The 26,411-nt window shown below is 46.6% G+C and overlaps 5 non-coding genes across 5 annotated transcripts; 2 read left to right on the forward strand and 3 right to left on the reverse strand.

Moving 5' to 3' along the window:
• Nucleotides 1-10,686: 10,686 nt before the first annotated feature.
• On the forward strand, nt 10,687-10,770 carry Trnal-uaa (transfer RNA leucine (anticodon UAA)). The gene has a single exon. It is a non-coding gene; the product is annotated as a tRNA-Leu (tRNA).
• Nucleotides 10,771-15,840: 5,070 nt separating this feature from the next.
• Trnaa-ugc (transfer RNA alanine (anticodon UGC)) lies at nt 15,841-15,912 on the reverse strand. Its single transcript has one exon. It is a non-coding gene; the product is annotated as a tRNA-Ala (tRNA).
• A 439-nt stretch (nt 15,913-16,351) lies between these two features.
• Nucleotides 16,352-16,423, forward strand: Trnaq-cug (transfer RNA glutamine (anticodon CUG)). The gene has a single exon. It is a non-coding gene; the product is annotated as a tRNA-Gln (tRNA).
• Nucleotides 16,424-16,936: 513 nt separating this feature from the next.
• Nucleotides 16,937-17,016, reverse strand: Trnal-uag (transfer RNA leucine (anticodon UAG)). The gene has a single exon. It is a non-coding gene; the product is annotated as a tRNA-Leu (tRNA).
• An 8,299-nt stretch (nt 17,017-25,315) lies between these two features.
• On the reverse strand, nt 25,316-25,387 carry Trnaa-ugc (transfer RNA alanine (anticodon UGC)). The gene has a single exon. It is a non-coding gene; the product is annotated as a tRNA-Ala (tRNA).
• Nucleotides 25,388-26,411: the final 1,024 nt, after the last annotated feature.

Genomic DNA, 26,411 nt, shown 5'->3' on the forward strand with positions numbered 1-26,411 from the left:
AGCGTTTCAGCCAATGGGCCTTAATAATAGAGATATTTACATGTAAATTATTAATAAATTTCATAGTGGCCGTGGGATTTTAGTGAGTAAAAATCCCACAACTACCCTAGCGCCCGCGGGGATACCCCTCTGGAAGAGTCGGGGTGTCTTTTGATGATTCCTCCAAGTTAAAAAAAAGAATTTATAAAAAAAAAATTTTAACGCGAAGATATCATCAAAAAGCACCCTATCGCCTCCAGAAGAGAATTCCCCGCGGGCGCCAGGGTAGGTGTGGGATTTTTACCCACTAAAATCCCACGGCCACTACGAAATTTTTAATAATTTACATGTAAATATCTCTTAATAAATATTATAAAGGCCCATTAGCTGAAACGCTAGGACACCTATTTACTTATTTTCGACACAGATCCATCTAGGGCTCATCAAAATCGGTGTCTACCACATGGTGTCCTCCCCTTGTTAGATTAATTCATCGAACAGAAGCAAACCATATGTCTCCGCGGTACGAGCGCGCTTCGAGCACCACTGATACGTTCTAAAATCGAGAAGCTCGAAAAGTAAGTCCTGGCTTGCCTGCTAATCTGTTTGGCAAGACTGACAGACCGCAAAAGCTCAGTAACGAAATTACACCGCGGCGCACGGCACCGCGCGTATTTAACTTTCCTGCCAGCCCGCTGGAAAAGTCGCCTCTCTCGACAACGAGCCCACAAAGCGCACCTTATTACGATCGCGGCCAATGGAGAACGCGCATTCAGAGGGAAAGTAGACTGTCGAGAAATAAATCGGTAATACCCGTCTGTTAAAGAAGGCGAAGTGCTGAATAAGGGGTTGCCCGGCTCAAAAGGATCGGGAGGCTGAATCCCACAGAGGGCCGAAATCTACGTATACATATATAGATCGCGCGTATTTGTGGCGTTCTTCCCGATATAAAAGACTATAAAACCCTTGTGTCGCCGGGCCCCCTGCCCGCGCCCTCCGTAACGCCGGGCGACTGATCTTTTGCCCAAAGCGTCGTCGATGCTGTGCCGTAATTAACGATTACAAAGTATTTCGTAGAGATGATTATCAGTCTGTGCCGGATCCAAGCGGAGCTCTCACTCCATAACATCCGGCACTTTGATGTACCGACCGTCTCTTGTTTTCTGCCCCATTGTACCGACTCTTACAACCCACCGGCGGGGGCGAGGGGGCGGACTGCGCGCGTTCCCTGTCATCTGTGTGTACACACTCGTACATAGGCCGCGGATCTAACCGCCGTTACGGCGCAGCCTCGCATCAAAAAGCCACGTTGATGAAGCGCGAAATTGCCGGCTCCATTCCACGGCATTGTTGGGAATACAACGTTTTAATTGGCGATCCCCGATCAAGCGCTCTTCCACGTCGAGAACGAACGCATCACCGTGATACGGGCGTTTTCACCGGCGATAAAGACATATCCCGCGCGGTTCAACCCCCCCACGCGGCTCTGTTCACGGCCGGCCGTGCACTCGAGGGTTATCCAATATCTTCCGCGGAATTACGTGCACTCCGCAGCATTTAGCGAGACAAGATTGCCCGAACGGCGGCGGGTATCGCGACGGTTAATACACCGCCTAGTGCTTTCAACCACTACGATAAGTTTTCCATCGGGTCCGCCAATGTAACGACCCTCGCCTGTGACAGACTACTAATAGCGTTCCCCGGGCATTCTGCGAGGCCTGTTGCTTTGCTTTTCCAGGGACGAAAGAATAGCTAACCGCCGCGAAACACCGCCCGAGTGGCGCGTACACGCAATTTCAATCGCGTCTCTCGCGCGAATCCAGGGACGTTAAACCTGCTCCGCCGCGGGACGAGCGTCTGCTCTCGAAAGGATGATCAATATGACGGGAAGCATACTTTTTCGTACTATCGGTGGGCTACTATGTCTAATGGAATACCGAGGTACGAGATAGGAACGACTAATGCTGGCTGGTGGAACGATTACGAGCTTCCTGGTGACTTGTTCCTGAAACAACGTCCATTCAAAGTCCAAGTGTGATCGACACGCTGTTACGAGGCAGCAACCGTCACCGATTTAGGGAATTCAAAGCCGCTGGGATAGGGGATGCAAGGTTTGCCAGTAGTAACCAAGTTAATGACGTGTCAGAATCATAATGGCGTATCATCAGGCGAAGACGAGGTATATAAAGCATATGTTTTAAAGCGTCGCTTAATCGACCATCAAAGTAGACGCTGCGTCCAGGCGGGACACAATGGAAGGAGCGCAGGGGCCATTAAAGAGGCGCGATTAAATTTAATTATCAAATTTTACGATTATTCGGGGCGCGACACAGCTGAATGTGCTCGCGTCCGCGGGGCCGCCGAAAGGGCGCAAAAAAGTCAAGGGTCGAGGCGCAAAAAGCGAATTAGAATTTGTGCCCGGTCGCATGAAAGCACTAATAAAACTATAAAACCGACGGCCAAGCGCGATCGCATTCTCTACGGTTACGCTCGCAATACGAAGCGCTATAAATCTACGACTTTTTCCTTCGCCCATAAACGATATTAAACTTCTTCCTGGCCGGGTACAAACGTTGCAAACGAGTCGAATCGCCCGGGAGGGCAAAAAGATAAAGAATCAGAATAACGAAGTACGAGCGAATCGTAAACGCGAACACCTTGAATAGAAGTAGCTACCGTCGGAAGAATTGCCCGGCAAATGTGGGACTTTTCACGGCGCGTTTAACCCGCGAAGATAAATCGCGTTAACTAAAGCGCAACGATTAAACGGGAGGGGAGAGGGATCGTTTTCTCGGGCGCGTAATCGTTTTTATCATCGGACCTCGACCACTTTCCCGCTTTTTATGCTGCTCGTCAAAGGCGAGTCGAACTCGGTAGCCTCTCTGCCGAGGCGCGGGGCCTTTGTTTCCGATGCTGCGCGTGGGTCAACGTTGAAAATGTCCCGCATAAACCGAGGGCTTAATAAAGCCAGGAATCCGGACTATTCCGTTCGTAGTCGACATTCCGTATTGGATGAGAGCGACCGTTTACAACCTTTCGACGGTCCTGCGAGCCTCGTTCAGCCCCGCGAGCAAAAAGGCCGGGGAAGAGGGCCCCGGCGAGGCGAGGGGAGAGCGGAACGATTTAACGCAATGAGAAAAAAAAGAAAATAACGCGTTTAACGCACGGTTTTAATGATTGGTCAGAAACAACCGGGGACCCCGTGTGCCCCGACCGCGCTAGCTTCTCTTTTGGCAGTAAAGCGGGGCTGACTTTATTGACCGGAAGACTCGGCTGGCGAACGATTTGGACAGTTGGACATTCGGCCGACGAATTTCCGGTTTATAAGCGAGTACAGAGAGTCGTAACGCCGCGCCGTTAACGATTAACGATTCATTTAGGAACGTTTAGTACGACGAACGAGGGGCTCCCAAACGTTATGTCGAACGGCCTCGCTTGGGAGCTACGATAAGGGAGGCTTTCTTCGTAATGGCCGCGTTTGAATATGCTTACAGGTTCGCGCAAATTACGAGACGTGGTTGAACAAAATGAGCTTCGTGCGCGCGGAAAGGTGCGAGGGGAGTTAGGAAGGTTCGCTCTCGTTTGTGTAGTAAATCTAACTTCAAAGTGATTGGCATTAGGAATTGCATTCCCTTTCGTAATCGGAGTTCCAGTGAATTCTTTAAGCATACCCGTACGAATTTCTTTGTCTTCCTTCCGATTTTGCTCTGAGAAATTAGGATCCATTATGGACGATCCTGTAGGACAGTATATACATACAACGTTGATATAATTCACGTCATTTCGAAGTTACTGCCGCGTTAAACTTACTGGAACGCGTCTACAGAACGGAAGACAATTCGTCGTCTCGTTAATGCCATCGCTCGGGGTCGTATAACGTCTTCCACTACGAAACTAAAGCGAGCATTGATCAAGCATGCAAATACCCAAGCTATTCCATTACCTGGCCATGTTTCAACATACACTAAGCAACCGTCCTTAAATTAAGGGTAATTTTGGCGAATTCTTACCCTCTCCCTCCCCCAGTATAAGAATTCGTAAGATTTGATGTTCCAACCCCCTCCTTGCGTAATATTTTTTACACTTAATTTTTTCAGTTATTAGAATTCTTTTAAAGGATTATATAATTCATTTAACTCGGTTTCGGGAAATTTAAACTAAAACTACTTTTCTGGAAAATTAATGATAGAATTTTGTATTTATTTAAAATTAAGTTAAAAAATATTACGTAAGACGCTATCTGACTCCCCCCCCTTGTAAGAAAACGTAAGAAATTCGCGACCCTCTTCCCCTCAAAAAGCCTTACGTAAATTAAGGATGACCCATAAAGGCAGATGTGGCCAGGATATTTTGTCACATGTTGCCTCTACTGGATATATTAATTTCTATTTTACAAAGGGAGCAGCATGGCCATCTCGTTCTACAACACAGAAGCATGCGAAAGGAACGAGGAAAAACAGGAACGAGATGCGGGCAAACAATCCGTGCATACGAAACGACGTGCATTAAAGCAGTATAACCATATTCGCGACTCGGAGAACATTCTCACGTAATGGAAATACCGTAACGAAGATTTCATGCATTTCCAGACGATGCAAGCACGCGGTATTAGCGAGGCGTTTTTCGTTAAGCGCGGCTACCGCGTTCGATTAATGATATCTACGTAAAAATCGCATGCACTACACGCAACCGAGTGTTTATAATCGGCTAAAAGCAATCGCGCCCGTACACGGTCCATTTCCCGAAGGACCATTTTCGAGAGGCGATACGGACCCGTCACGACATTCCACCACCGGTACGACATTCTCGCCGGCTGGACGGGGGGGACTAAAACGGTTCGCTGGTAGCTCGAATCGCGTGCATTTAGTATCCGTTATTTTTTCGCGATTTGCGGCTACAGGCGTATGAATGCTGAATGCGAGCGGAGGCTGAAGGGGAGAAGCAACGCGTCATATCGGTGGACGACCAACAGCTTGGCAGCGCGCCTTTTAACAGTGACGGCGGTGACCATCAGCAGGGCGGAACATTTTTCTTTCACCGTTAATCCCGAAGCGCGCGTGGGCGCTTATACGAGCGCATTATCGCGGCTAGACAGACTCACGGTTCCTCCTTTCGTAGCGCATCGAGCCGCTGCTCTTACAGAGATTGCAAGCAAGTGGTTTGTTTAACTACACCAGCGACATAAACGCACAGATATCAGCGTTATTTGGCAACCCTTCCTCGGTGATGGCCTTTTTGCATGCACAGGCCTATTTACCGGTTTCATCCACGGCTAGAGGATATCATTTTACGGTTCCGAAGCGTGATATAATGATATCAACGTGGAACAGACTCAAACGTTATGCGCTGATTTGCGCGAGGGGAGTGAAATCTGTCAGTCAGACTCGACAGCTGTCCTCTCGATTTGCGAAAACCTCATTTTTGAGGGAATGCGATGTATTGAATTTTCAACGACAGAAAAACGAGTGGTTTGGACGAAACTCGATATTTCGGTGAAACGCGATTGAAATTCATTTTATACTGTTTTCAAACGAACCGTGGTTGGGGTGTTTCGGGAGAGACGTTGAATTAATAACATCTAAATTAAGGGTTGGGATGCAAGTGCAGTAGGGGAGACCGGGGCTAGTTGACTGATTTTTAACATTTCTAATTTTTATACATAGACCATTGATATTTTGTTGACTTCTTGCACACCGAAAGTTTACAAATTTCATTAGGTATACAGGCTTAATTTTTAAAATTGTTTTAATTGAGTCTAGGTCGTAGTTTTTATTATATTTTGAGTAGTGAGACGAATAAGTCAACAAACCCCGGCTGTGGGGTTAGTGGACAAATATGATGGGGTTAGTTGACTTGACATTTACTTTTCAGTTTTAACCCTTTGCCTGCGAAAGGCGTATATATACGCAGCCAATTCCACCAATATAGGTACTGTACGAAAGGCGTACATATATATATATATATATATATCCTACGACCAACAATTTTTTTCAATTTTTTTTCACTCCTTCACACTGTTATTCTTTTTATTAAGTATCATGATTTTAGATACTGTAATTATTTTCTACTTATTTGTTATGGTCTACTTGGAAGGCCTGAGAGTTTGAAGAGAGGATAGGGTGTAAAACTGGTAGGGGTGAGTTTGGAGGGATTTGTGGTGGGGAAAGTGGATTTGAGCAGCTAAACACTTTGCCTCGACAATTTTTAATGGTATTCCTATGCTTAGTCAAGTAACCCCGTCCAACATTGTCAACATGTTAAGGATCATATGTACAAAACCTCCACGGACCGGATAAAATAAAATACCCTAAATTATAGTCAATGTATCACGTTTCCACAAAATATTCATGAAAAAACATCAAGCTGGTCATTCATATGCTTCAATATCGCGAATCGCAGCATAATTTATAACATAATACAACAATTAAAGTGAATTAGTCAACTAACCTTGTTAGTCAACTAGCCCCGGTCTCCCCTACACCTGTGGTTAACGATCGGAGTTGTGAAGAATTTGTGTGAAGGGAGGTCTGTGACATTCAAGTGTTTAAAGATTAATCTTTGTTCACTATTCTAAATATATAGATACCTATTTCTACATTTATCTCAAAGCAGCCTATACATTTCAACCTAGACCTCGACATTGGCATTCTAATAAAAATTCCCTTCTCCGCGATAAAAGGACGATAAGAGAGCCTCTGCAACCATCAGCGTGCATTGAAACGTGGAAAATGTTTTTTACATAACTGCATAATATTTCCCTCCTTCTTTTCCTCTTTTTTTTTTAATGTAAAACTGCATAATGCTGAACGTTTCATTATCCAACACGACACAGGAAATCAATTACCGTTTGAGCAATCTATCTACAAGCCCTGACAATGACACGCGAAGAGAAAGGCTCTTTCCGCGGCAGTTCGCCGTGTACCTCTTCTCTGTCCGCGTACTCCTTTATTTGCCTCTGCTCCCTGGCGAGCGAGGGAACAGAGTAACCCAGCCATAAATATCCCGTAGGGTAATTAACCCTTTGAGGACTTTGAAGCTTTGACGATTTTAATAATCTTAAAAGACACCGGGCCCCGTGATTAGTGTTCCTGCCTGCGGATGCAATCGACAGTGCTCCGCCGCGCGTACACCGCTCGGCAATGCTCAGCTCGGTACGCGCATTACGTACAAAAAAAAAAGTAGCTACACAGGCCAACGTGTAATTAAAATGAGAAAAATGGGACAAAAAATTTAAATCCCTCTGCAAACCTTGTCGCGTCATATTAAACAACTTTAGAAAACCACGTCTGAAGAATAATTGCCGCAGTAAATGTTGCTATCACATATGAAAATGTTACTGAAAATTGTTGATCAAAGAAACGAAAACGAATAATTAAGCAAAGCCTGTGCTTCTTCGTTGACAAAATAGTAGAATTTATACGCATAATGATTTCAGAAATGACCGTCGATATGCATTAACACGTTCGTCGCCATGTCACCCATGCCTGGGTGACGGGTGACGCTCTTCATCGTCCAATTCGTGGCTACATTTAAATTGCATCGTATAGCTCTTCCAGCTTATCGCGCTGTTTATACTCCGAATTCGGGTTTTGGCCCCGGGAGAAACTCCACCGATTCACGCTGGGCGATCTACGTGTTAAATAAATATATGAGAACTCACCGAAGGTGGCAACGGCATGATGGCGTCTCGACGAGAAGATGGCGATAATCCTATTCCAGTCCGCGGAACTTTCGCAGTGAACGGTACTCCCCATGTAGGTGCACACCACTTTGAAGTATTGGCATAAAAGCAGTCCCGCGTGGCACGGCGAAAACAATGAGCGGTGAACATGAAACGACCCTTAGTAGCCAATAACACACGTGGATTATTTCCAAAAGCTAATTTTTCTCCGCGACCCTGTACAAAGTCAAAGGACGACGCCATTATAGAGCACCGTCTGCGCTTTCTAGAACGCGGAAATCCCGTCGCACATTTAACCGCGTATTTCAGGAGTCTGCGAACACAGAGGGTCATCAGAACAATGCCAACTGGTAATCTCAAAGGTACGAACACCACGAGCCATAAGTCAATAATTAACAACGTTAATTACCTTAATTATTTCGGAAAATATGCACTCCCAATCCGGACACTCCTCCACTTCGAAAACTAAAGGCGTCGATGTGCAACTATTCCGATGGCTTGGCGCGCTTTACAAGCGTTGCCACTCTGTGATTGGTTCGCGAATTACCTACAACACTAGAAACAGTACGAACCAATCATAACCGTCTTCCTATTGCTGTTTTAATAAAGGACCTCTAATGTATCCCTGTTATTTTTAATTACGTATGTAAGTATATTCAAATTATTTCTCATCTCTCAATATAATTATGGAGGAACGTTTAATTAATTCATCCTCTGTTAGAAAGATTTCAATAATGACGGCCAATCAGGAAAAGGCTTAACCACCAAATCAATGCGTTCACTAAGTAGCTGCTTTGTTGCATAATTGTTTACCGATTCTTCCGTTGGCAGCACCTACTTTTCTAATTCGCGCCTTTTAAATGTCGAACGCCGGTGTGAGAAAGATCCGAGAGTATATAAATGTTCGATAACGAGTGCTGTACTCGTCACGCATTCTTTCGGAATCGCCGTGGATAAAAAGTGTTTACGGAGTATGATAGGGTAAAAAGTGAGACGGATGGAAATCATACAACGGGACGCTGTTCGTTTCGTGCGATAAGCCAGTAGGTCGAAGACGATTACGTGTCGTTGATACCTTATAATCAGTATTTACAAACAAATTGCCAGATCAATCTTCCAGCACAAAGCCCTTCGTTCACTTTCTCGGGCGTGTGGCCTCTTAGCTCTCGATTTCTTCTGGATAACCTAACTTGTCAATTGAAGACGCGTTCGCGGGAAAACATCTCGACTCCGTGACCGCAGCACGGTATGCGTTTCTATAACTCAGGCAAGCCGTCGTTTTCTAAGAAGAACATAACGAAACTGGTTAGTGTCTTGTAAACATAGCTTTCTGAAAGGGTCAAGGGTCTTTCGCGTGGTCTTAGAACCCATGCATTAACTGTGATTAACTTTTTCACTGTATCTAAATTACGACGACAGTAAGAGGAACCTACATAATAAACTTGAAACGAACTCTTTCTAACTCGTCTAAATTCCCTTTCCATGTACTTCTATACAAATAAATTCGGGATGAATGGCACTTGTCTAACTAGCTGCGCGGTTTCGTATCTTGGTTAGGACCGTCAAGTTTGACATATGTTAACCTATATTCGGAGGACAGCGATGCACTCGGCGTCTGCTGCTGGGGTGTCGAGTTTACATTCCCAGTCGCACGTGTTTACCAGAGAATGCGTGTCCCGACTAATCATTCCTCTGTTTCGTTATTGCCGACGCGTTTAATTTCCCCGTGAAATGGCGATGCCGGGTCTCGCGGTGGAGTGCGTCCCCGAAATAATTCGTAAGCCACCGCGCGCTTGCGGCAGGTTCGCGGTCAGGTCTCGAAGACAAATTATTCCTGTCGAAGAACACGGGCCGAAAGTAGAAATTCGCGAGCAGTCGTGTCGGGGGCGAAGCCAGAAGTTCGTACAGCACACTCGGAGGAATCGAGGGCTCCTTCTCGAGAAGTTCTCTCTAAGTGACGGAGAGTGATTACGGTAATGACATGGCCGAGTACAGCTTAACGACGGGATAGGTGCAGACTGGTACGACATTGGGTAGCACGCGATTCCAACATCAAACAACAACATCAACGGATACCCCGTACGAACGCGGCGAGCACGACACGACCAATACGAGTGCATTCATCCTCGGCGTTTCCCGTTTCTTTGCGACGCAAAGTACAGCCGAGGCGTGCGATTCGGTTTTATTACGAGTGAGGGAACCTATACATATCTACACGCGGGACAGACGTTCTGACTTATAGGTTATAGGCGATGCAGCGCGCGGCCATATTGTGTACACAATGCTTGCTCGTTATATCGAGTGAAGTACCGTGGCTGATACGCGTGTAAATCTGCGGAACATAGTGTTAAGTGTTAAAGCGACTAATGGAAACGGGTCGTTGGACTTTCACGCGCGAAGAGCACGAGGACTGTATCACGGTCATCGTTCCGAACGCGGAGTTGTATCTACCGTTTGGGTAAGTGGCCTGTGAATCATAATTATTTTAATCGCATCCACTAAGGGAATCGCGGTGCACGGAACGGCGAGGAGAGCGCGCGCGTCAGAGAACGCGCTCGATTTACCTGAGCGCATTCGAGTTTTACGAGTGGGTGCTATTTCCTCGAGTCGATCATTAGTCAAAGTTCAGAACGAGCGGGGTGAATAATGACTGTATTATTCAAATCGCCCTTCGCCTCTTACAACTTCCGTAATTTTTCTCCAATTCCGTGCAGTGAAAAAAGTTCGTTAGCTCTTCACGCTGGATTATTAGTCTATTCTTGCGCAATTCGATGCGCTCGGCTCTGTTAACGCGTGTCGTAATTGATAAAATATATTTCAAGCGGAACTTGCATTTCCATGCACACGGTTGTCTTAAAATATTTTCACTCGTACGTACAAGCTTATGTCTCTACACTTTAAAATGGGATTCTAGTTATCGTTTTGCATTATTTATTATAATTCTGTTCATTATTACTGTTTTATACAAACGTATACTATTGGCAGAGGAACATATCTCTCCTAATTGTAACGGTACTACCACCGATGCTAGGTTGGCCGAGCGGTCTAAGGCGCCAGATTTAAGCTCTGGTTCCCGTCTGGGAGCGTGGGTTCGAACCCCACACTTAGCAAATCTCTTTTTTTTCTTAAATCTCTTTAATCAATCCCTTATATCTACATCGTCCATTCCTCTTTGCATAAACATTGCAATTCTACTATCGTCGTCGCAAAAAAAAAAAAAAAAATAACATCGCTCAGTCGAGCCATCGTTCTTCGGAGCTCGCGGAAGAATCCCGAACCATTCTACGAAGTAAAACGCGTTTGAATTGCAAGAAAAATGGTTTCGTTAACAAGCCATTAATTAGGAGAGTGGAAGCTGATTTGCAATTACGGAGCATCTCCGCGAGGAGATAAATGGTCCGAGCTTTCGTCGTAGTCGGATTCGAAGTGACTCGGGGGCCTGGTAACTGATGGCGGCGATAATTGAGCCGGAGAGTATAAATGACTTGATGAATAGTCATAGACAATTAGGGAGGCCGAGATAAGCCAAGCGAACTATGCGCGAGCAATTTTAGCCCGTTAATCCCGTTACGGAGCCGTGTTAGCGGCGCTCGCTTACTTGTATTTACATAACCATACGATCGAATCATCGGGAACATCGTAATCGCCGATATTTCCGCGATCCTAGCGTGTCTCGCATTCGCAATTCCCGTCCAATTGAGCTGAAGCCAGGCGGAGACCTTACAAGCGCGGCGGAACACGGTGCCCTCCGCCGCGACTGGATAAAAACTTGGCAGGTAATGCGTTTATCGACGTTCCCAAGTTTGACCAACAGTTTCGCTCGAATCGTCGTACCGGGAACGGAAAAGGAGCCGATTAAATCGGATTACCGAACCGGCGGCATTGGCGAAAGGACGAGGCCGCCAGCCCTTTTCCCAGAAGACCAGGACTTGACACCGTAAAAGTGTCACGAGACCACCGCCCTATTCGGAAGGGGAGTTGCACGCGCACCGGCATCGGCCGCGCCACAGAAAGGAAGCTCCAAGAGCCGCCCGTTTGAGATGCTTGTCACAACAATTTCGCTAAAAAAGCACAACTCCGCTCGGCACAATCACCGGGGCACTTGTAATTTCATTCCGTCGCATCTGTTGTCATTCTCACGTTACCGCGCCAATGCAGCTCGACTTTCTTCGTTACGTCCCCGGAGCAGAGGGGGAGAAGGGTGCGAGAGGTAGTCGGGTTGAAAAAAAAAGAATCAGACGCACGTATTTCAAGCAACCCTTGCGCGAACCCAGTACAATGGAGCCTGCAAGGTCCCCCTGCAGCTAAGGGCTGCCTGCCGTTCCTGTCGATACTGTGGTCGACGTATGAAGGGTCTGGCTATGAAAAAAAAAAAACTGGGGGAGAACAGGGGGTAGCAGGGTAGGTGTCCGCGAGTCAGGGTACTTCGCATTATGCTTCCTTTTTTTTTCTGCGCGCCTCCGACTCGCTCGACTCGCTTTTTCTTCCCTGTCGATCGTCTTGCAGCGGTGCTTATAGAGCAACCACTTTGCATTATGTAATTTTCGTTATCCGCATTCAGGGACGTCACTTATCAGTCACTCCGCAAGAGTCGAGTAGAGTCTGTATATACATATATACCGCTCGCTCCTCATCCAACGCTCGTTCATTCTGCACGGTATCACGGTAATTCGATTTCGACGAGCGAACCGTGAAAGTAAGAAAGAAAGAAAGAAATTGGAAAACAGGTCCGGTGAAAATGTCTTCCCGCGCCTTTCCCCCGTCCCTTACGGATCTGAATGGGAAAAATCGTATTTGTAATGCTTGCGCATTTCAAGCCTGACGTGCCGTGAAATCGCGTTACCGGGATTCGGAATATTAAATTCATCTCCGTCCTCCCAGACTATCGCCTCGCGTTATCGTCACCTAGATCGAATCTTAAACAGGCGATTTCAGCCAGCCGGGGAACGATACCACCGCCGAGCCCTTCCGCTCCTCGTGATCGCTCGAGAATCACTGTCGAAAATGGTGGCGGAGTCGCGGTTGGAAAAAAATTCCGCCGGTTGACAGGCAAAAGTTCGTTGCAGCGATGGTCGACAATGGGAAGCTTGTAAATTGTAAATCGAGTGTCAGCTACAAAGGCTGCGGTTGACGCTGACAATTTCGAGATATCACGAAGATGAGGCAAAAATTAATCAAGCGAAAACCATAAATAACGATTCGCGGCGGGCCAGGCTCGCCGGCTAGCCGTGCATGGTCAGACAATGGATGACAAATTGCGTGAAAGCAAAACAAACTGAGGACTAGATTGAGCTCGGCTGGTACGCTCGATTCGGTGGCTTTGCCATTGTCATCAATATAGCCCGGGCCCGGGACATAATCTCTCTCTCTCGCGGGCGGCTGCCAAGAAAAATGGACTTTTTCGCCAGCGTCCAGAAATTCCTTTGAACGGATCCGTTCCGGCCGCGAGCCTTGCGCGCCTCTTCCCTCCTCCGGCAGCACACAATCTGAAACGTGCCCGCGTCGTTGCGTCGTTTCGCGGCAGCTCCTTCGAGGAAGCTACCATGGGGCTCGACGTGCGCCCGAGGTTATCAGAAGGTACGTAAACATAAACAAGAGGCGACGGAGGGGACGGATCGTGGTTTGAGGGAAACTCGCTCTTTTGTGTGGAAGGGAAGATCGGATCGGGAGTGGCGTTAAAAAAGAAGAAAGAATATTCTTAAGGGCAGGACGGCATGGCAATCGTAAATGTTTAATATCGTGATTAAAGGCGCTGGCGCCTCTCATTATTATTTCAGTCTGGAGGACATTTCGCCCGGTCTTCCTCCCTCTCCGCGTCGCCGCGTTTCTTTTCAATTCTCACTTTCCTTCGTCGGCTTAAAAATCCTCCGCGAAAATTAGCCGCCTAAATATTTAAAGCTCCCCTTCCGCCGCCCGCCCTCCCCGGTTGGCAACAGTGCGCGCGGAACCCGGCGGAGGCCGAACGGGAAGAAAAAATGGTGGAGGAAAGAAAAAAAGGGAAGAGAAAGTGGAAAAAAAGCGGGAGAATACAAAAACCGTCTGCGGGCCGCGTCATTGTCCCGGGCATGGAGACAGGCGTGATCTCTTCCATCTGATGGATTTCTGTTGCAGTCACCTCTAACCACCTCGCTCGTCACTTCCCGTTGCGCTTCGTGCCATTGGACACCCGACACCGACTTTTTGTTTTAAATCCTTTTTCCGCTCTCTCTTCTTCTCGTCCTTTCGCCATTCACCGGAGCCTGGCAGTGTTCGCGCCACCCTCCCTCCGTCGCGAACAGAGGGAAAACCCCGGGGTCGCGAGCATCGAATTAACGCGTTATTCCTTCGCGGGGACTTATCAGGCGAAGTGAAGCCGTGACGTGACGCGAATCCTCCGCGAGCCGGGAGAAACGAATTTATGGGACGACCGTGGCGGCGTTCCTCCATTGTCTATCCCCCTGGCACCGAGACGCGAACCACCGCCGCGGACGAGTCCGCCGAGGGACGACGGGGACGCCCGACGTTCAATTGGACATTTAAATTCAGCCCCCGGAAGCTTCCGCGCCTGGAACCACGAGGAAAGAAATCCGACGGCGACGCTTTTATGTCCCGGGATCGACTCGCTCGGACACTGCACCGGGACGGATATTCGTAAATAAAATTGTCGCGAGGGTGACAAAATGGTCACACGCTCCAGTGCTGACCCCATCGGGGTCAAAACTCGATATCTATGCGACGAGATTTCCTTCTTTATGTTGTTTTCACGTAGTTACGCAGCTTTCGGGGACGGAATAAAATAGATACGGGATTGCTGGACAGAATATTATAACGGTCCACTGTCAAGGGGGACGTGCAGCGTCTCCCGTACTTTCCCTTTCTTGGGGGAGTACTCGGGACACTCGCTGCTTTTGAGGCGGCTCTATTAGATTTCCACGCGCAGTGTCCCGAATCTGGGATCCAACTGACTCACGTTACGCTGGAATTCCTTTAGGACGATTCCGAGCAACGCTTCTGTTCGCTGGGACAGCATAGAAGTGACTCGAAGGGTGTTCCCTTATTCTTCCGCTACTCCGCTCCAACACCTCCGTGACCTATAGATCAGCTGAAGGATCTAAATAGTACACCGTTAGAATATCATTTCTGCCGTGGAATCGCGCGTATCCTTCTTCGAGATGCGTCGCGTGTCCGTGCAAAGTAGATTTACGTAACGGACACCGGAGTCACGATGACGGTGGATTTGCATAGGAAATAATAGGAGTTTTCTAACGGAGGGAGAACAATGGAGAGAGACTCTGCCGCCGGCGGAGGCACTATCATTTTTTGCGATCGGCAAAGTCTTTCCCTCTTTTCCGCGGCGGCCTGCAACGTTAAACGGTCACGTTTACCTCCGATCAATCAAGGCCATTATCCGCATCGGCTGTGTTTCTTGTGTCGTACTACTCATCGGCGTTCTATTACGTTAGGCCCGAGCTATGCCCCCGCTGGCTTACTGCGTCGTTTCGCAGCGATGATTAATTCTCTACGGCCGCGACCGAGCATACCCCGCGGGAGAAAGGAGAGAGAGAAAAAAAGACCCTGTCACAGTATATTTCGCGCGATTACTCTCCATCTCCCCGTGCGCCGTCGCGAATAGGCACAGGGAGGCTGTATTATCGTGGCAATGCGATGAGCGGAGCAATCCAAACGATACCATCTTTCTGTCCATGGGACGACGGGGGCACCTTCTCACTCGGTTACACAAAACTTTTGCATATGACGAATCGGCTACTATTACCATTCAATCTCTCTCCTCGGCTTCGTTTGCATCTTATCATCTCCCCCTGCGCGTCGCTTCACATACGGCCATCACTCGTCGCTTTGAATTTTGAATACACGCGCGGCTAGCTGTTCCATTCCTTCTCCTCTCTTCCATTTCTTGCCAGTCCGGTGCCTCGTGATCGCTGCAGTCTCCGCAGTGTTGATAATCGGCCAGCACCTTGTCCATGTAATAACGGTCGTGATATACGCTATGCGCATGCTTAAGTGCACGTTACATACTCGCGCTTTTTCAAGCACAATGTAAAGTAGGCGCGCGTGAATCGCAAGCGATCGTTGCAGCATTGCGCGGTACAGAGGGAGATAATGCAAAGTGAGGCCTGCAATTTTCGCGGTCGGCGAATGTTTAAAATCGTTAAGTGGTTTTGGAAAGGAAAAAAAAAAATTGGAGATGCCGGGGATCGAACCCGGGGCCTTTCACATGCAAAGCGAACGCTCTACCACTGAGCTACATCCCCGATATTTAATGGTCGCTTACAATTCAAAGACTACGCGCGTTTCTGTATTATCGATTTTTTAATACTCTTTTCTGCTTTTAATGTAATCGTGATTAATCATGTACGTTGACTTTTTAATTAAATCTTGTAGCGATTAGACGTCGTTTTGAATACCCACTTAGTTATGTATATCCATGCAGCGCCTACTTTGTGGTATCAAGTTTGAAGCAGTTCGAAATCGATTTCCTTGATTAAGAATCTTTAATAATTTTTTTTTTTTAGTCTAATAATTTTCAGCTGTATGGAAGTTGTATTCTACTCTCATCTTCTGCAAAGCTCGCGTGCAGATATGTGTACAACCTCATTTGTGGTCTTGTCCTACCAACATTGTTTCATATATTTGGCAATGTTTATTTTTTATGGTTAGTTATGAAATTTACTTTTACCGAATGTCCTCGAGGGTCCCATGGTGTAATGGTTAGCACTCTGGACTCTGAATCCAGCGATCCGAGTTCAAATCTCGGTGGGACCTTGTTTTTTGGACGTTGTTTAAACAATGTTTTTGATCGTAGCCTCGAGTGTTAACCAGTCGATATTTCTCAAATGCAGGTTCCACGATACACGTCTTTATTGAATTAACAGAATACACTAGGTAAAATACATAAACTTATATTTACCACGCGAATACATACAATATTAGTTATAAACAGCTGTGTATACACTCCAGGCTATACTGCTATACGAGCGTTACATGTTTCACTTACATTATATTGCATTGTTTGCATTGCATTCATCGAGACTTCCTACTGCACTTCAACACGATTAAATAACTTTAGTATTTCATTGCTTATAGCTCTACCCTAAATACTAAACGCAATATAATATAAAAAAGTATATATACCTACGTAGAAACAAGGAAGATAACAATAAAATCTAACGCAGTGTTCGTGTATCTAACATTGAACTATATGTTCAAAAATATATTAATCGTATAATTTCATATTATCTGTTTCAACACGAACAAAATAAAAAAAAAAAAAGATATTGACAGCGGTGGGATTCGAACCCACGCCCTTACGGACTGGTGCCTAAAACCAGCGCCTTAGACCGCTCGGCCACGCTGCCTTCGGAATGGACGTGCTCTATCTGAGCATAAGACTAGTTTGCTACTATATATATACAACATTATATCGTTTCTCATTTCTATTACATTAAAATTCTCACTAAACTGCGCCTAAACTTTATCTATTATCATATTCCCCACCTTAACTCTATAATCCCTCGAATTCTCTCCAACATCGTCTTCAAATAGAATGTTACGTAATACGCTCGCATAGAAAACACGTGCCCGTCTATTCTCGTTACCTATTACACGACACGCTAAAATCGCTTCTTAACGTATACATGGCGAAAGCATATAGTGATCGTGAAATTAGCTAGGTGCATACTACACGCATATCGTGTAGCAGCATAAGCCACTACAAATAATAAATTCGGTAGCAACACTCGTCGACACAGCCGTCGACGAAGTGCTACTTCAAACTACCCTACATTCTTCAATGGGATGAATGGAAACAGAGGAAGAGGTGTGAGGAATCAGATACAGACTACTTAGGTACTTACGACCATACGCGTGGCTCGTGTGTTTATTTTCCCACGTTTCTTTTTCAAAGTCCCGACACTGGAAATTTCTTTACTTTAAGGTATAATTGATTACGCGAGATTCTCAAATTTCGTTGACTATGTGCGCGTGTAACGAAGACGGAAGAGGAATGGAAGTGTGTAAAATCATTTAGGCGTTGACTTTTGCAAAATAATCTTACTCGAGATGCACGGAAGCTTAAGGGGTTACCTACCGTCAGGAGGTAGAAAAAGAATCGAGTCTTTGGGAATTTATTTCAGAAAGTACATGCACATTTTTATGCAATGGCTTTTGCATTGAGATGAAGGACACTTTAACAGGTTCTTATATTATGTTTTGATATAAAAATATTTAGTTATTGCACAATTACAACTGATTTCCCGGAAGCTGTTTTTAGAATCATGTTTTGCGGTGACCAACATTATTGGGAACTGGGTTATCTGAAATAAAAAAACCAAGAAGATTTAGTTAGTACGATAGTTTATCTAGTCTTTAATGGTTTCGTTTTATAAAATATTAATCTGGGGCAAAATGGCAGATGATTAAAGTGAAATGATCGATTTTCGTAGAAAAAACACTCATTTTTCATCCATAAAATAAAAACTATGCATTGGAAAAACAAATGCTTCGATTAAAGACTAGATTTGAATGTCCAGAAGAAACCTACAAAGTTTCAGAAATATTGGTGAAGCGGTTTTGGAGAAATCGTGGTCACCGGTCTAAATACATCTTCCAGGAAATCAGTTGTAATTTTGCAATAACTATATATTTTTATAATATACTTTTATAAAAATATGCATGTACTTTCTGAAATAAATTCCCAAAGAATCGATTCTTTTTCTACCTCCTGACGGTAAGTAACCCCTTAAAAGATCATGCAAGGGAAGATCCCGAACCCGGAAATTCAAAAAATTCTGAAACTTTGTGAATATATAGGGGATTTCCTCCCGATTACAACGCATTTTTTGTTTGCTGCCCAAATTCACTCGAAGAGGGTGAAATTAACCCCAGAAAATTCGTCTATTTTCCGATTTTGTGTTATAACTCGCGAACTGTAAGAGCTAGAAAAAAAGTCTCAAGACAAAAGTTACTTTTTTTAATTAAATCTATCATTTGGTAATATAATTATTTTACAGTTCACGAGTTATAACACAAAATCTGAAAATAACCGGATTTTCAGTGGTCAGTTACACTTCCTTAGAGCGAATTTGGGCAGCAAACAAAAATTGCGTTGTAATCAAGAGGAAATTCCCTACGTATTCATAAATTTTCAGAATTTTTTGAATTGCCGGTTTCGAAATCTTCCCTTGTTGGTATCTCTAACAATAGATTTCGTTCGGACATTTTGTGGCACATTTTGTCCAAAGCATATTACACGTTCAAATTGTCAGAGGGTTGATAAAGGAGCGAAATTAACCGTGCCTGCGTTACGCGGAAACCGCGCAAGTGTACATCACCGCGACCGCGAATCTCGTGCTTTTTATTCTCCCTTCCCGGTAGCGCAACCAGCAACGATAACATCTCAATATAAAAATTCACGCTCATAACGCCACTCGGAGATTGCCGTCTTATTCTCATCTTTCTCTTGCTCGTCTCTTTCCTCTTCCTTATCACGTCCCCCAGGGACACGTGAGCGTAAAACTGACGCTTTAGAGTGAGAGAAGAACCGGTGGGTCGCGGCGAAACGGCCGAGGACAGATCGATAAATTCGCGTGAATATTCGTATAGCCGATAAGCCGGAGAGATAAGCCGAAATCGGTCTCGCAAGTGAAGATCCCCTCGTTACGGGGGCCCGGAGATACGGCCGCGGTAGAAAATAGAAGATAAATCCGACTCCTTCGTATTCTTTACATCGATGTTTTACAACCATCGCCGCCTCCTCTCGCTGCGATATTTTCATTTTTCTCCGTCTCCCATTCTTATTTTATTTACGCTTATCGACCGGTCGGATCGCCGCGAGTTTTATCGCCGCCATTCATCGCGCCCCTGTCGCTTGGAGACGCGTCGCGTCGCGTCGGTTCCTCCGTCGCCGGCGTGAAAAATTCGCGCTCACGCGGGTCCGGTCGTTGGCGAACCCTATCGCTCTTACGTGCCCGAGCCGAAAGCTTCGACGGCGAGGAGAGCGTGCGCATACCTGTTTAGCATCGCGTTTAGCAGAATCACGCCGCCACTTTAGCCTAATACTCGTGGCTGTCGCCGTAAATGATGGATCGTTAGAGGCCAGCCACGTACTCCCGCGTAGATGATCCCGGTGACTTGCACCGACTGAATTACGTCCCGCATGTTGCATATCATAGAGAAAATCCTCGCGCGTATATCACCGTGCGTACGCGACCGGAGGAGGGCGTTCGTCCATGGATTCTCATGGAATAGACTGCTAGAAGCCAATTGCGGGGATGATAAATCTATTATTTTCGGCGAATCATGGAGCTGCGGCTTGGTGGCAACGGGGGAGAGCCAGGGGGCGTACAGGTGCCCCTGTGCTCGTGACTCGGTGCTCGCGCCCGGGCCAGCAACGCGGGATCATCTCCAGCGAGCAATTAACCGGATGATACGATTGTTTCACGGTCACGCGTTTAACGACCGCTCGCGGGACAATTGAAATCGTTAACGGCCCCCGGAAGTATTACGCCGAGGAATCGGCATGATCGCCGGCCGACGAAACAATTCGATCGCAGGCCCGCGAGTTAAATCGATAGAGGAGTCGAGCGATGCCGCGAAACACAACGACGCGGTCGCTCTCCTCGAAACGGCTCGTTAACGGGGGCTTTCGGTATTTTCGCGAGGCCGTGCCGCGACACAATGTGCCCGCCATTAACGGAACGCAGGACGAGTGCGTATCGAGCATCGATCATTATGAAGCTCGCGCTGGGGAGTTTCGCCGTGGCTACCGGTAACGCTCTATCGCCGCAATAATCGTCAACACGCGCAATAATCATGTCGTTTAATGACAATTGATGAGCAAGCAGGAAATGCGCGCGCTTTAACATCGTCCCGCGGCACTGTGCTTATGTTAGCCGAACTGTGGACCGGTGCACGGGATCCGCGCGTAATAAACGCGACTGGTGTGTGGGTGCCCTCCCATGGACGAGCGTGCCTCCGCCCGAGATGGCCGATGGGGCGCGCGGATGTAGAGCGACGATTCTATTGTCGGCCCCAGGATGTGCCATTACGCGCGATCAGTCAATATTTTCTCGTAACTGACCTCCGTTACGATTCAGCCCCAGCGCCGCCTGGAAACTCCAAATAGACGTGGCCGGTGGACGTAGGCGAAATCGGCCTTCCCGAGCTACCCGGAGCACGCCACGTTACAGCGGAGAAATATTTTCGCGTAACTGACCTCGCGGCGATCCCCCGGATGCGCGCTGATGAAGTGTCTATATGCACTTCGTTGCACCAGCTTCCGGTAGAACCGACCGCGCCTCGGGTAACCTCTGGAAACACAACGTTACAACCTGCTCAAATATTTGCACCTTCGGAATCGAATTACACTGTTTCTGTTTATCTCGCCGCCGAGAGATACCGTTCCTCCGCGCGAGGGAGCCGCTAATTAAAACGCGCATATCGAAACGAGGCTGCAGCTCGGCCCGGCTCGCTGGCCGCTCGATTTATTCTACATAATTAACGGCGCCCGGTTATACGTTTAATATCGGCAAACCGGGAGACCGCCGTAGGATTTTCGGGGGCGCGTTTCACCAGGCTTCGACGCGTATAATGCGAATTTTATACGGGGCCATAGGCAACCGGCGATTTTTAATTAAAACAAATTGCGTTATGAGTGGTACCTGCGTCCCTTGATCGGCTGCGGCATCGGCTTGTTTCGCGGCTGCTTTCGCCCCGTTAATATTTTTCCGGCTGTACGCGCCGTCGACGTACCGCCCGGAAAAACTTCTCGATTACCGGACGGATTATCGATCGATTTGTGTCGAGCAATTTGTACCTACACCGTCCGCGTACCAGCGCACACACTCGCACACGCTCGCCGGAGATCGGATATTTTTCAGTCGAGTTGCAGCTCGCTCGAGGCCAGATAGCCGCGCAAGAGCGTGCAGGCATATCGAGGTAGCTGCCGAGCGCGGCCCGGTAATTGAGAGTAATTTTGCAAGGCCAATTTGCGCGGATATTTAAAACTGAAAAATTTGTCCCGCCGACAGGGATCGCGCAGTGGCGAAACCCTGCGTCCCTTGTCTCTCTTCCTCTCTGCCTCTCTGTTTGCCTCGATCCCACGCCAAGCTGGCATTCACCTGCATCATCGGGCAAACCTCGTTTCCCCTTGTAATTTTATTTTCACGCAACCCCCGCGATCGTATGACTCGATTTTTCCACAATTCCGAGAGCCGCTGGCCGGAGCGGTGGGTGGAGGATTTCAATTAAATTACTCGGCCATCTCTGTTCGTCCTTGGTCGCGGCGCCCGCAGGAAAAAAATAACACGTCCCAGCCCCTGCCCAATTCGCCGCGTCCATCGGATGCGAGCAGTGACGAAGTTTTCGTCGTTTGCTTTTAATGGCCGCGTCCTATCCGCCGCGCTCTCGCGAGATTGCCGATGATTAATCAGCCCTGGCAGCCCCATTTTTAGGCACCGAGCACGCGACGATTACCCCTAAACGAAACGCCGTTTCCATTATTTTCTTCCCCCCGTGTCTTCTCATTCTTTTTTTTTTTATTTTAATTCCGCCGACGAAGCGACTGGAACGCGGGACGCCCGATTACCGGTCGATGGCTTCTATCAGACGAATCGCCACGGCCAGGCGCCCGGAATTAATTCGAACCAAAGCGATTAGTCCCTACGCGCTTGTGCGTGTCGCGGGTGTATCGGGATTAGGGTAAGCAAGCCAGTAGATGGACGGTTTAGCGGAATCCGATGTTTACAGCAAGGTGTTTCTTAGAAATATCTGTTGTATTAGAAAAAAATCAAAAGCTTTGCACGAAAAAATGTATAAATTTAAAGAAAAAAAATGCTGTAAGTAAAAAAATTAATGTATTTAAGCATGAAATGATGAAAATTCTAATCACAGCCCGTATCACCAGTAGATGGACAGTTTAGAACCAATAGATGAACGTGTGTCTGGCTAGACGTATAAAAGGCTTATTAGCTATAATAGTGACCTAGATTAAGGCATTTTTTGTTAAAATATAGTTTATTTCATCAAAATTAAAAACGTATGCAGTCTTCATTGTCAGAAAACTGTGCAACAGGTTATGGCCCCAGAGTGCAAATAAAGTGAGGTTATATCTATCCTAAAGTGATCAGACGTCCTGGATCGTGTAGGACTGTCCACATTTGACATGTAAGCTTTTTAACATTTTCGTAGTGGCACAAAGTAAATATATATATATATCCATATAGTTATTTTTTATATTCTATAATCTATGTAGTTAATTTTTTGTTATGAAAAAAAATGTTTTTAATTTTGTTTTAATTTATCAGAAGTATGTCTTTATTATATAATTAAATAAACTAAGAAAATGATGTCCTTTTTACATGTCCCACATTCGAGCATAAAACGTCTGGTCACTTTAGTCTAGCCAAAACGTTGCAACGGGGAAAGAAATAATGTGTGCTTATATAATTTATTACTTTCTTTCATTTATTCTAATCAATAACATAATATAACAAGGAATTATAAAATTTGACTAGTTTTTTAACAGATTCGACTATTAAATCCAGTGAAATTTCGTTGTTTCCATCTTCTTCGCTGTTTAGATTTGTTTCTTGTACTATTAACGGATTACAAACTTTATTTATAGTACTGGATTTTCTTTGTGAAATTTCTTTTCATTTTCACTTCGTCAGGATGCATGGGAAAACCCAGCCTGGCTTTATTTAAAATCCACTGCTTTAAGCGGTTTTCTTCTTATTAACTTGAAGGCACGAATACGCTGAGCAATGGCTACTAAGAATCGAGCGACTAGCGCATACTGGCGTAAGACCGTACGTATAAATACTTTTTCGCATACAAAAACAAATTCAATAAACACATTAATGTTTCATAAAACAACAAACTTTTTTCTACAAAATAAAAAACAATAATACAGATTAAAACTCTAGTTCTTTCAATATTAACGATCAACCAACGATTCGTCCATCTACTGGCCTGCTTACCCTAATCGTACAATCAAGGAAACAGAGAGGAAAGGGAGTCCCGAAAGAAAGCAAGGTGCTTTCGTTATCGAGGGCAGTCGCATGCGAGTGATATAGCGAGATTTTTACCTGCTGCGTGTAAACCGCGCTGCGAGGCTCTTGACGAGCGGGTTGACGCCGTGGGAATCCCCGGAGAATCGACGTATGACGTAATGCCGATGGAACGGCGTGCAACCCTCTACTACTCCCTGTCCTTCCACTCCGAACCCTCCGACGCAACCCCTTGCTCGCCACCTCCACGGCCTCCTCTAACACAACGGCGATGCACGCGGGGACAATGGTGCGCCCGGTAGCGACGGAGGGCTCTGATTTTCTCCCCCGGTGCATCAGCGATAAATGCGTTTAGCATTCGAGAACTGCATAGCTTGCGCACGGCGCTTTTCTGCCGCGCCGCGCGCGCGGCTTTTTACGCAGAGGCCGCGCGCCGCGCCGTTCCAGGCGGCTCTCGCCCTGATCTGCAGTCGGATGCAGTTTTCACCGCTCTAAGTGGATTATGAACGCGGACGCGGCTCGGGAACCGCGTTATTCCGCTGCAGTCAACGCGATTCTGCAATTGCATGCAATCTCTTTTTTTTCCCCGATCCGTCCGTCTAGGAGACGGGACGACCGTGCGTAGAATAGGACGGCGGGTGCAAGGGCAACCAGCAACCCCTTCGGGGCGTGTTACGCACGCTCGATCGGCCCTCATTCTCTCCGCTCCCCAACCCCTTCGGCTCTCGATATTTCTACCACGCCAGTTAGTGGCGTTTCGTCTTTGTTCCGCGGCAGTGGAACGAAACAAAACGTAGCCGATTCTCAACCATTTGCCGCTCTCGCGTACACGTACGTGCTTCACTTGCGGCGTAGAGAGTCCCTCCTCCTCGCGGCCGATGGCTCGTGCAATTAAAATTCGCCTGAAACGGGGCACCGCACCGGCCGGGTCGTCGTGTTTCTCATAATTATCCCCGTTGGACCTTCTGCATTTCCCGGAAGCCCTGCGAATGCCTCTGTCAACGCGGACACCCGCGGCCGGTGGTTTTTCGCGAAAACAGCGCGGCGACCGGTCCCCGAATGGCATCGCCGCTCATTGTTGGAACATTAAGGGAAGAAACCCTAATAAAATGTTGGGCGAATTCCGTGATTTTCTGGCTTCGCGAAACGTAAAATATCCGCCCGGCTGATGGACGGCAGTTGCGGGGTTTCGGGAAAAAATGGAAAAGGAAATGATAAGAGGGGGAAGGTTCTGATTGCTGCTGCGGGACGACCGCAGGCTCGAGGGGAATGAATGATTATATGTATGTTCCGCAGCTTCCTGTTATTTCAATTCAGCTCTATACTTTTTACGCGGCTATCGCATTTCGCTGAATCGAACAGCATATTTCTTTTTGTTCGAACTGATCCAAATATTATTTTCCAAGAGAAAATATAATATACGAACCTACTCTTTGATTTGTACGACTGCCTGTTGTTCCAGTCTAGAAGGCAGATATTCTGTTAGAATTTTATTCACTTCAAAATTTACTTTTTTCAATTTACAGATGGCTTGTGATAATATATAATCTACTAAACAATACAGCTTTTTAACGTGTAAAAAATGTTAATTATCTGTCGGCATGAAATGTTAATGCAGCGACGATTAATTCTCGTAGGAAAAAAAAATTGGAGATGCCGGGGATCGAACCCGGGGCCTTTCACATGCAAAGCGAACGCTCTACCACTGAGCTACATCCCCTTGATGGTTTCATAGGAAGTTCTTGTCACAGACAAGTGCGTACATGCTGAGAGACTATTCGTAACTAATTGCAAACTTATTTGTTCTAAAATCAATTGAAATCCATGCAGATATTCGAATTCCTTCAAATATTCTTTACATGTCGCACCTTAACAAGCACATACATGTCACAGTGCATTGACTAGAGTACCTAGTCTCTCCATAGAAATTATACTTTCAAAAATGCAACATTTAATTTATGCACCTATCATCGCGTCACCCGCATAAGGATCTTTTACACGAATCATGAGAGGGTCCGCGGTAAAATCAATAGTCATCTATCGCAATCGCGGGGCATTATTGCTATGCGTCCACGCGGGGTTGGAGTACCTACGTGCTGAAGAATTACGAGGGTGGCTAAAAGTCACCCCCCGTCGCGTGACTTATACACTGACGGCCTCTAATGAAGATCTATCGTTCGGTGCACCGTCACTTTTGCCCTTTGCCGGCGGTGGCCGCGTTTTTTCGCGTCCCTTTCCGCTTTGAAAAATGTGTGACTGGCAAGGTATACTCGAACATGTCACGCGTCTGAATCAATGGAGCCGTTTGTCCATTAAAATACCTTCCACCGAGCGCTCGCTGGCTACCCCGTGCAAAAACAGAGCGCACAACCCTTCCGATTTCTAATCTTCATTTTGCTGGACGCGGCGAAAAGGTCTCCCAAGGAAATCCCCATGGAAGCATCTATCAGACCTTTCGACACCTCCGAGCCGTGCATCAAACGGGCATTACACGAGCGGCTATGTAGAATGGGTAAAAGTGAAAGTGGCCGTGCCTCGTGCTTTCTAAAGGCCAAGAGATAAACATGCGCGCGATACAGAATGGAGCATTATAATAAATGACGGCTCGTAGAGAGGAGAAAGAAGGTGGAAGGCTTTCGAGCGAACGAGACCCTAGTCGTTCTATCGGCTGAGGGAACCTCGCTGGCTGCTGCGAGTCATTGCGTGCTGATATATTCTTAATTACACGTGTAACGGTGTTGTTA

Source organism: Andrena cerasifolii, chromosome 9 (assembly GCF_050908995.1).
Source record: "Andrena cerasifolii isolate SP2316 chromosome 9, iyAndCera1_principal, whole genome shotgun sequence".
Classification (NCBI taxonomy): domain Eukaryota; kingdom Metazoa; phylum Arthropoda; class Insecta; order Hymenoptera; family Andrenidae; genus Andrena; species Andrena cerasifolii.